Raw genomic sequence first — 9,633 nt, forward strand, 5'->3', positions numbered from 1 at the left:
GCGGCCCTGGCTCACCTCGCGGGGGAGTGGGAGCGGGGTGGGCTGTCATCTCAGGCCTCTTCCTGCTGCACCCAGGGAACCTGCAACTTCCCGAGCTGTGGTTCTAGAGGTCCTGCTGCCCGCTGGCCCACACGCCGGGCCTGTGCAGACTGTGCTCTTGTGGCCCAGGGAGTCTTCCGCCGGGAGTGCACCTGGGAGGGTGGCTGAGTCAGCCGTCTCTCTTCCCGGCCACAAGGAGAGCGCCTGCAGGAGGAGATAGCTTGGGCCTCAGGGAGGCGGGCTGAGAAGGGGGGAGAGAGCTCTGTAAGGACCTTTTCAGAGCTCCTGGGTCCAGCCAGACCTGAAGGCCATACCCTTGAGATTCCGAGTTACAGGAGGCCACAGAGCAACAGAGTCCCTCTTGTTGGCTTCAGCCCTGGCCTTGCAGCAGAACCTCACTGTCTCCTGCTCCTGCGCGGGGCCCTAGCTCCCCAGGGTCAGGCTAGGCTAGGGGCACACTTTGACTTCCCTGGGAATGTGGCCCTGCAGGGTGACCATGTGAACAAAGGAGCGACTTTAGAAACCCCAGGTTTCATTTTCAAGCCCAGGCCGGGCACGTGGGGTGAGGAGGTGGCAGGGCCGCTGTAGGACAGAGGGCACACCACAAGCCTGTGTCCTGGGGTCGCTTTGCTGAAGCTCCACTGGGACAGGGGTGCCTGAGGCCTGGACTGTGCCCACTGAGCCCCGCTCATCAGCACTCAGGTGCTTGGATGTCAGCAAGGCCGATTCTGAAGTGTCCGCTCTGCAGGCCGAGAGTTCGCTGGGGAGTGGAGGGGGCAGGGAGTGGAGGAACAGGGTTGCCCCCTCTGGGAACAGTTGGTCCAGGTAGATGCCATGGCCTGCTAGGATGCTCCGACCCTCCCGGTGGGTGGCCCTGCTCAGAGGTCCTCAGGACTCCTTGAGGCAGAGGCACATCCCCTGGAGCTCCTCTGGTCCCCCGCCTATGGAGCTGAGCAGGGCCCCTATAGTCAGGCCAGAGTCGGGGGAGGGCCAGGACCCAGGAGACAGCTGTGTGGCTGTGTGGGTGCTCATGTGAGGAGTCCTGGCACTTGGCCCCAATGAGTGGGGCCCCAGCAGATCTGACTAGGGGAGCCCGTGGATGTGTCGGTAAGCTGGGAATGCGGGTGTTTGCCAAAGGCACCCAGTTTGGTTGGGCATTTGAATGGCTCCTGGGAGCAGGGGGCATGGGCAGGGTGAAGCATGCAGCCCAGTACCCTCCCCACAAGCTGCTGCTGCCGCCCTGCGAGTGGGAGACGAGCCAGGACTGTGACCTTTGAATATTGTCCAAGCCCCTAAACCCTTTAAGTGGGAGGTTGCACAGACCCTGACCCGGACGAGATGGAGGGTCAGAGCTGGTGTGGTCGGGGGAGAAGCTCAGCACCATGGAGCTGCCCAGACAGACCCTTCCCCAAGGGTCTCTAGTTGCCACTCCTCGGTCCAGCACAGAGCTTTGGCGGGGCCACAGCCCCGCAGGGATGTACGCTCTGCAGGCGGGCGGTGGGGGTGTGCCCGCAGGGGCAGCCACAGGCCTGAGGGATGTGCAGCGGTCGTCAGGAGTGCTGGGCGAGGTTCGTCCTGGTGGCTCTGGCTTCCAATGCACAAGCACAGGTGGCGGCTCTAGGCTGCACTGGCCCATGGTCCCCCCCCCCCCCACCTTCTGCAGGTCATGTCCAGCCTCTCAGTGAGGGGCCCCCACTACATGTGCTGAAGGAGGGGGAGCCTAGACCCCAGCTCACTCACCCTGAGGACACCCTCGAACCCGCCCCCCTTCCCATCTGTACCAGCTGCCACTCCTGGTTCCAAGCTGCCCTGGTGGGTGGCAGCCACTGGATGTCTGCACATGGCTGCCATGCAGGTCACCCGCAAGCACCCACAGTCTCACCTGGCACCTTCCGAGCACCCGCATCTGCTCCCACCACCTTCAGTGACACCTGCCACCAACAGCTTCGGTAGGAGTTCCGGAGCCCACTCTTCCCACACTGGCCCCTCACTGAGGCGGTTACCCCCCCCCCCTCCTCTCAGGACAGAGAGAGTGGTGAGTGGTGGGAGCTGGCGAAGGGGAGGGGACCCTAACCTTGGGACTACATCCTAGTAAGTGTGGTGTCCTGTGGACGGACCTTTGGACCCGGGTCTGGTGCGTTTTCTTTGTAAGGACCCTGCATCAGTCAGGGTTCTCCAGGAAGACAGAACCAATGGGAGGTAGATTAGGTATATAATAGATTTAGTTTGACAAATTGCTCATGTGATTGTTGGGGCTCAGGCTGAACTCTGCAGGCCAGGCCAGAGGCTGGAGACCCAGGAAGCGCTAACGCCGGAGCTTCGCACCGGAAGGCTGGCTGGGCTGAACGTACTCCTCCCTGGGGTCTCCGTCTGCTTCGGGGCCTCAGCTGTGTGGACGATGGAGAAGAATTTGTAGTTTACCGATTTACATGTTAGTCACTTTAAAAAACACACAAAAACATTAAAAAACAACAACCTTCACAGCAACATCTAAAAAACACACAAAAACATTAAAAAACAACAACCTTCACAGCAACATCTAGACTAGGGGTGTCGAACTCAATCAGAGAAGGGGCCAAAATCTAAAATCCAGCCTAAATCGCGGGCCGAATGGTTTACTGAACAGTCATAAACTGACAATGTCATAAACTGACAGCGGAGTGCAGTGATGACAGCGCGGTGCGGGCCACATTGCAAGGCCTGGCGGGCTGGATTTGGCCCTCGGGCCTTGTGTTTGACACATGTGATCTAGACTGATGTGTGACCAACCACCTGGGCGCCACGGCCTAGCCAACGGGCCCCTCCCCTTTCCCTGGGCCCATGCATGGGAACTTTTTATTAAGGTGGTTTGTTTTAAGATAAGTTATTTTTATCTTACGAGTCATTTACATGCACAAATAAAAAGATTAGAGTTCACCAGCATTTTCAGGTCAACATCACGCCCCTGTTGCCTGCACAGCAACAGCAGAGAGGCTGGGACAGGACTGAGCTGCGCGAAGACTCCGCTCTGGCTGCAAATGCCTTGAAAAGAGGAAGAAATACCTTTCCCTGTTCAGACTCGTGTGGCTGTTCCCATCACAAAAGCTGTGCTGTGGCGACCCCTTGTGGTGAAGTTGGAGTCTTGTTATTACTGCGGCCTCAAGCTGCTGAGGCACACACCCTCCAGCTCCCTTCCCGCAGCACCGTCAGAGGCAGGAGAGGAGGCTCAGAGCCAGGCCACACCGGGAGGCCCCCGCCCCCTCCCGCTTCCCGCCTAATGGTGTTTCATGCATCTGCTGGCAAGGACCTCACTCAGAGTCCCAGGACACCAAGAGCAGGAGGTGTCAGAAAGGGGCGGGCGGTGCCACCTCCTCCCACGTCCTCTGCAAAGGCAGTGAGGGTGGCCTTCCTCAGCAGCGCTTCCCGGCTGACATGGGAGCAGGGGGAGGCCCCTCCAGCCCTGTGTCTAACTCCACTCCACCAGCCAAAGGAGCCTCCATCGGCAGCCCCGGCTCAGCTTCCCCCTCACTGTCTGAGGCTTGGGAACAGCGGCTGCTCCTCAGAACAGGAGGCTCCGGGCTCACAAACGTCGCGCGACGGTCACTGCCAAGGCAGCCTGCCCACCGTAAGACGGCAGCTCTGTGGCAAATAAAGCAAGTGGTGTCCTCAGCCAGGACAGGCGCACGAAGGAAAACATTTACTGTGCAGACATATAGCTTATATGTACATTCCCCACGTGGCCATCCTTGCCAATGCTCGTCAGACTTTTGTGTAGACCTACATTTCTATCCGGTATCATTTGCTTCCTGCCTGGAAACTCCCTTTGCCATGTCACGTTGTGTGAGTCTGCTTCTTCTTCTAGCTTTTATTTGATCATTTCAGAGAAGTCAGTCTGGCCTGGCTGGGTTCATCAATGGCAGAGTGCTGGTGCACATGGAAGGGTCTCCATTTCCGCCAGGGCACAGTCAGTTGGTGTCTCTCTCATCAATGCTTCTCTCTCTGTCCCCCTTCCACCCGCCCTTCCACTTTCTGAAAAAGCAATGAGAAAGATGCCCTTAGGTGAGCTGAGAGGAATCGTCTGAGGTTGGAGATTGCAGAAAAGCTGCAGTGATCGCGCAGTTATCAGCGATGTGCATCAGTGTGGCCCGCTGTCATCATTCCTGTCCCCAGACTGACGCATTACTAACTAAAGCCCATCTTTTTCCTTTTTTTTTCATGGATCATATGTTTGGTGTTGTATGTAAAATATCATTGCCATGCCCAAGGTCAGTTACATTCTCTTCTATGTTATTTTCTAGAACTTTCATGTGACTGCTGGGAGGTTTTTGCACGTGTGGATGTCCAGTTGTGTAAGCGCCGACTGTCCTTTCTCCATTGTGTTGCCTTTGCTCCTTTGTCACTGAGCAGTTAACTGTTTTGTTGGGTCTATTTTTGGGCTCTGTTCTGTCCTATTGGTCTTTTTTCTTTAAATTTAAAAAATCTTTATTGTTCAGTTTGTTACCATTGTTTCTCCTTTTCCTCCCCATAGCTCCCCTCCACCCGTTCCCCTCTCTCTGTCCTTTCCTCCCCCCTCCTATTGTCCTCATCCACAGGTATACGATTTTTGTCCAGTCTCTTCCTGCACCTCCATGCCCCTTTCCCCCTGAGAATTATCAGTCTACCCCTTTTCTATGCCCCTGATTCTATTATATGCACCAGTTTATTCTGTTCCTCAGATTTTTAATTCACTTGATTTTTAGGTTCATTTGTTGATAGATATGTATTTATTGTACATAATTTTTATCTTTACTTTCTTCTTCTTCCTCTTCTTAAAGAATACCTTTCAGCATTTCATATAATACTGGTTTGGTGTTGATGAACTCCTTTAGCTTCTTCTTGTCAATGAAGCTCTTTATCTGACCTTCAATTCTGAATGATAGAGTACTCTTGGTTGTAGGTTCTTGCTATTCATCACTTTGAATATTTCTTGCCACTCCCTTCTGGCCTGCATAGTTTCTGTTGAGAAATCAGCTGACAATTGTATGGTTGCTCCCTTGTAGGTAACTAACTGTTTTTCTCTTGCTGCTTTTAATATTCTCTCTTTGTCCTTTGTTCTTGGAATTTTAATTATGATGTGTCTTGGTGTGGTCCTCTTTGAATTCCTTTTGTTTGGGGTTGTGTGTACTTCCTGGATTTGTAATTCTATTTCTTTCACCAGGTGAGGGAAGTTTTCTGTTATTATTTCTTCAAATAGGTTTTCAGTATCTTGCTCTCTCTCTTCTTCTGGCACCCCCATAATTCGGATGTTGGTACACTTAAAGTTGTCCCAGAGGCTCCTTACACTATCTTCATATTTTTGGATTCTTTTTTCTTTTTGCTTTTCTGGAGGAGTGTTTTTTGCTTCTTTGTATTTCAAATCTTTGACTTAATTAATTATTGGGATCCTCTAGTCTTCTGTTGGATCTCTGTATAATATTTTTTATTTCAGTCAGTGTATATTTAATTTCTAGTTGGTTCTTTTTCATATCCTCCAGGTGCTCCCCTTTGTGTACTATGTGTACAGCCTTATTGTAGTTAAGTCTTGATTGTTGTTGGTATCACTGGGAGGAATTGACTGTGAGGATCAGCTGTGTCTACACCGGGAGAACTTCTGTGCTGGAGACAGCCTTATGGGAACAGACTTCAAAATTGCAAAAGCCTCTGTGCTCAGCTTGGATGGGGCGGAGACTCAGGGCTGAGCAGACAGTCTTGTCTTTCCATCAGCCCTGCCATATGAGGTCCCTGGGTCTCAGTGTCCCTGAGTAATTGCTGCAAGCACCTCTGAGAGAAAGCTGCCCTTGAGTTTTGTTTGCAGCCAGACAGCCCAGTTTCTCCCCCAATGAATCTGAATTCCCAGATTCTTGCCCAGAACTGGAGTTCAGTGCAGCTAGGAGTTTTTGGTTCCCTCCAGCTAGAGAAAGCCAGCGGCACATTCAGCAGTTAGTCCTCTCAGCATGCACTTGCACGCGTGCCTCCAGACCTCTGCCTTCTGTGGCTCCCCTGAGTTTCTGCCTGATAGTCCAGGTTCCCCCTGTAAGAGCATGGGTTCCCAAGGCTAAACCAGAACTGGGGTTCAGTGTAGTTGGAACTAGGGTTCAGTGCAGTTGGGAACTTCTAACTCCTTCCTGCTAGGGAAAGCCAGCGGCAACCTCAGCAGTCATACTCCCCCCTATGAGCCTGGGTCCACAGGGTTTCTCCTGGAACTGGGGTTTAGTGCAGTTGAAACTGGGGTTCAGTGCAGTCGGGAGCCTCCTCCTCCCTCCTACCAGACAAAGCCAGCCAGGCACTCAGCCACCCTTCCTCTCTACGTGTGTCTCCATAAACTCAGCCCTTTGCAGCTCCTCTGATTCTCCGTGAGCTTTTCTCTTTCCTTCTACTTGTAGAATTTCCACTCAGCCAGCTTTCCTGTGGTTCTGGATGATGCCTGTTCTGTCTTTTAGTTGTAGTTTTGAAACTGTTGTGCGAGGCAGCAGTTTAGGTACTTACCTATGTTGCAATCTTGGTTTCTCCCTATCAGTCTTTTGTCTGTTGTTGTCACCAATACAACACTGTCTTGATCACCATAATTTTATGGTAAGTCTTGAAGTTGGGTTGTGTCAGTCTTCCAACTTTGTTCTTCTTCAATGTTGTGTTGGCCACTCTGTTTTTTCTTCTTCATGTTACTTTAGAATCATTTTGCTGATATCCATAAAATAACTCGCTGGAATTTTAATGGACTGCATTGAGTCTATAGATCAAATTGGGAAGAATTGACATTTTAACTATGTTGACTGTTCCTATTTTTGGGCATGGAATATTTGGGCATTTAATTAGATCTTTGATTTCTTTCATCAGGATTTTGTAGTTTTTCTTATATAGATCTTGTACTTCATTAGACTTATGCCGAAATATTTCCTTTTTGGTGCTAATGTAAATGCTATAATGTAAAATGTGTTTTTTTAATGTCAAATTCTAATTGTTCATTGCTGACTTATGATCACATACCATATAGTTATGTTTTGGACAACGATGGCCACATGTATAATGTGGTCCCATGAGACTAAAATGGAACTGAAAATCTCTATCACTTAGTGACGTTGTAGCCTGACTTCAAAGGATTTGCCAAGGATGAGGAGGTCGCAAAAACCAACAGCCCTGGTGCAGACGTAAGCACCTCCAAGCTGGTGGCAAACGGTGCACTGAGCTACGGGACTGACTACTGAGGAGCCGCTGGGCCTGGGACAGCAGGGCAAAACGGCAGAAGCGAGAGAAAAGGATGCCACATGGGAAGAAAAAGAACCACCAAGAAACTCAGTGAAGGCTTCACAGCAGCTTTTAGACCTCAGCCAGCTCCTTAACACACGAGCTCCAACACGGAAAGGTTTCGTTCCTAAGGAGGCGTACTCCTGTGCTTATAAGCAAGTCTCTGCTGGAAAAAAAGAAACTAAGCTGACCACCATGAACAGATTTCTGAAGAGGGACGCTCAGGAAGTGCTCCAGCAGAAGGCGTGTTGCTGCCCCGAAGACCCCAGAGGGATAGGGCGTGGCATGGGCGGCGGTGATGGTGTTGATCCTGACCCTGTGCAGGTCTCGGCTAATGTGTGTGTTTGTATCTTAGTTTTTACCAAAAAAGTTTAAAACGAAGAGATAAATTAAAAATTTTAAAGTATCTTTTTGTACAGCTACACAATGTTTTAAGTTAAGTGTTATTATGAAAGAGTTAAGGTTCTGAAGTAAAAAAGTTAAAGCTAAGATTACTTTATGACCTAAGAATTTTTTAAAATATAATTTATTGATTTTTTACGGAGAGGGAGAGGAATAGAGTTAGAAACATCGATGAGAGAGAAACATTGATCAGCTGCCTCCTGCACACCCCCTACTGGGCAACCAAGGTACATGCTCTAGATCGGAATTGAACCTGGGACCTTTCGGTCCGCAGGCTGACGCTTTCTCCACTGAGCCAAATCAGCTAGGGCACAACTTAAGAATTTAAAAAAATATGTAGCCTAAGTGCACGGCATTTATAAAGTGCCCTGAGGTGCGACGCCTCACATCACCCCATCCACCTCTGGCTCATCCAGAGCAATGTCTAGCCCTGCAAACTCCATCCTGCCACGTCCCATGCAGGTGCACCACTTTTACCTTTTAGGCCATGTTTTTACTGTGTCTCTTCTATGTTTAGGCACATAAATATTTACCATTGTGTTATGGTTGCCTAAAGCATTCAGTATGGTAACATGCTGTACAGGTTCAATGTCTGTGTCTACTAATGTTAAGATCTATATCAGCTCTGGGTCACTTTCTTTAAAAAAAATATTTTTATTGATTTCAGAGAGGAAAAGAGAGGGAGAGAAAAAAACATCAATGATGAGAATTATTGATCCTCCTATACTTACTGGGATCAAGCCCACAGCCCAGGCATGTGCCCTTGGCCAGAATTGAAGTTGGGACCATTTAATCTGCAGGCCAATGCTCTATTCACTGAGCCACACCAGCGAGGGCTCTGGGTCACTTTCAATGACTTGTCTTTCTCATTGTGAGTTGTATTTTCCTCCTTCTTTGTATGCCTGACAATTTTAGATCGGATGGCAGACACTGAATTTTACCCTGAGTGCTGAAAACTCTGTATTCTTATATTAAATATTGTTAAGCTTTATTCTAGGACACAGTTATTAGGAACAGTTTGATGTCTCCAAAGCTTTCTTTGATTTGTTAGCTGGGGTCAGAAGCTAGTTACTCCTTAAGGATGAAGCAAGATCTATGTACTGGACACAAGGCTCTCAGTGTGCTGCTGGGAGGTACTGCTCCCTGCCTGGTGCGACTATGGGAGCTACAGCCAGGCCGGCGCCACCCTCCCGAGCCGCCGCGGTCCGTCCAACCGCCTCGCCTGCCTTGGGCAGAACCTCCCCCCTTTCCCGGCCCGCAGAGAAGCCCCGCAGTTGGAACGGGCCGTGCTTTGGGATGCTAGCTGCCTTGTCTCCCTTCATTCTGTTTTTTCCTCAACTGCAGGACCTGCTTGGCCTTCCTTCTGCACTGTGGCCTGGAGACAGACGGCAGGAGGGAGAGGTGATTGTAAGGCTTGGCCCACTGGCTTCTGACCTCTCGGGAGTCACAACACCCCAAATACTGCCGCTCACACACGGTGTCCACCTCTTGCTTGTCTCGGGCATCTTGGGCAGAGTTTTAGTTGCATATGATAAAAGCAGTTCTAGAGATGATGGTGATGATGGTTACACAACAATGTGAATGTTCCTAATGCGACTGAACTGGACACTTAGTAATGGTTAAAATGGTAAATTTATGTTTTCTATATATTTTCACAAAAACAACTGAAAAATGGGGTTACCTGAAGCAAAGGAAGCCTTAGTGCGCTTATCAGACAGCCTGTGCAGGGCTCATCTGCCGGCCACCGCCGCGGGCTGTCAGCTTCACCAGGAGTCCCACTACCTTGAGAGGAACAAAGTGGACACACCCTTCGTGTGGGGGGCACACCCTCCTGCACACTAGCAGCTCACGCCCACCCCCAACGCTGTCCCAGAGGCGCTTCCTGCTGCCCCTCCCAGGGCAGCTTTTCAGTTCACACCTGCCTATCACTCCCTCTCATAATTATTCAGACAC

Source organism: Pipistrellus hanaki (genome assembly GCF_964339955.1).
Source record: "Pipistrellus hanaki genome assembly, chromosome: 6".
Classification (NCBI taxonomy): domain Eukaryota; kingdom Metazoa; phylum Chordata; class Mammalia; order Chiroptera; family Vespertilionidae; genus Pipistrellus; species Pipistrellus hanaki.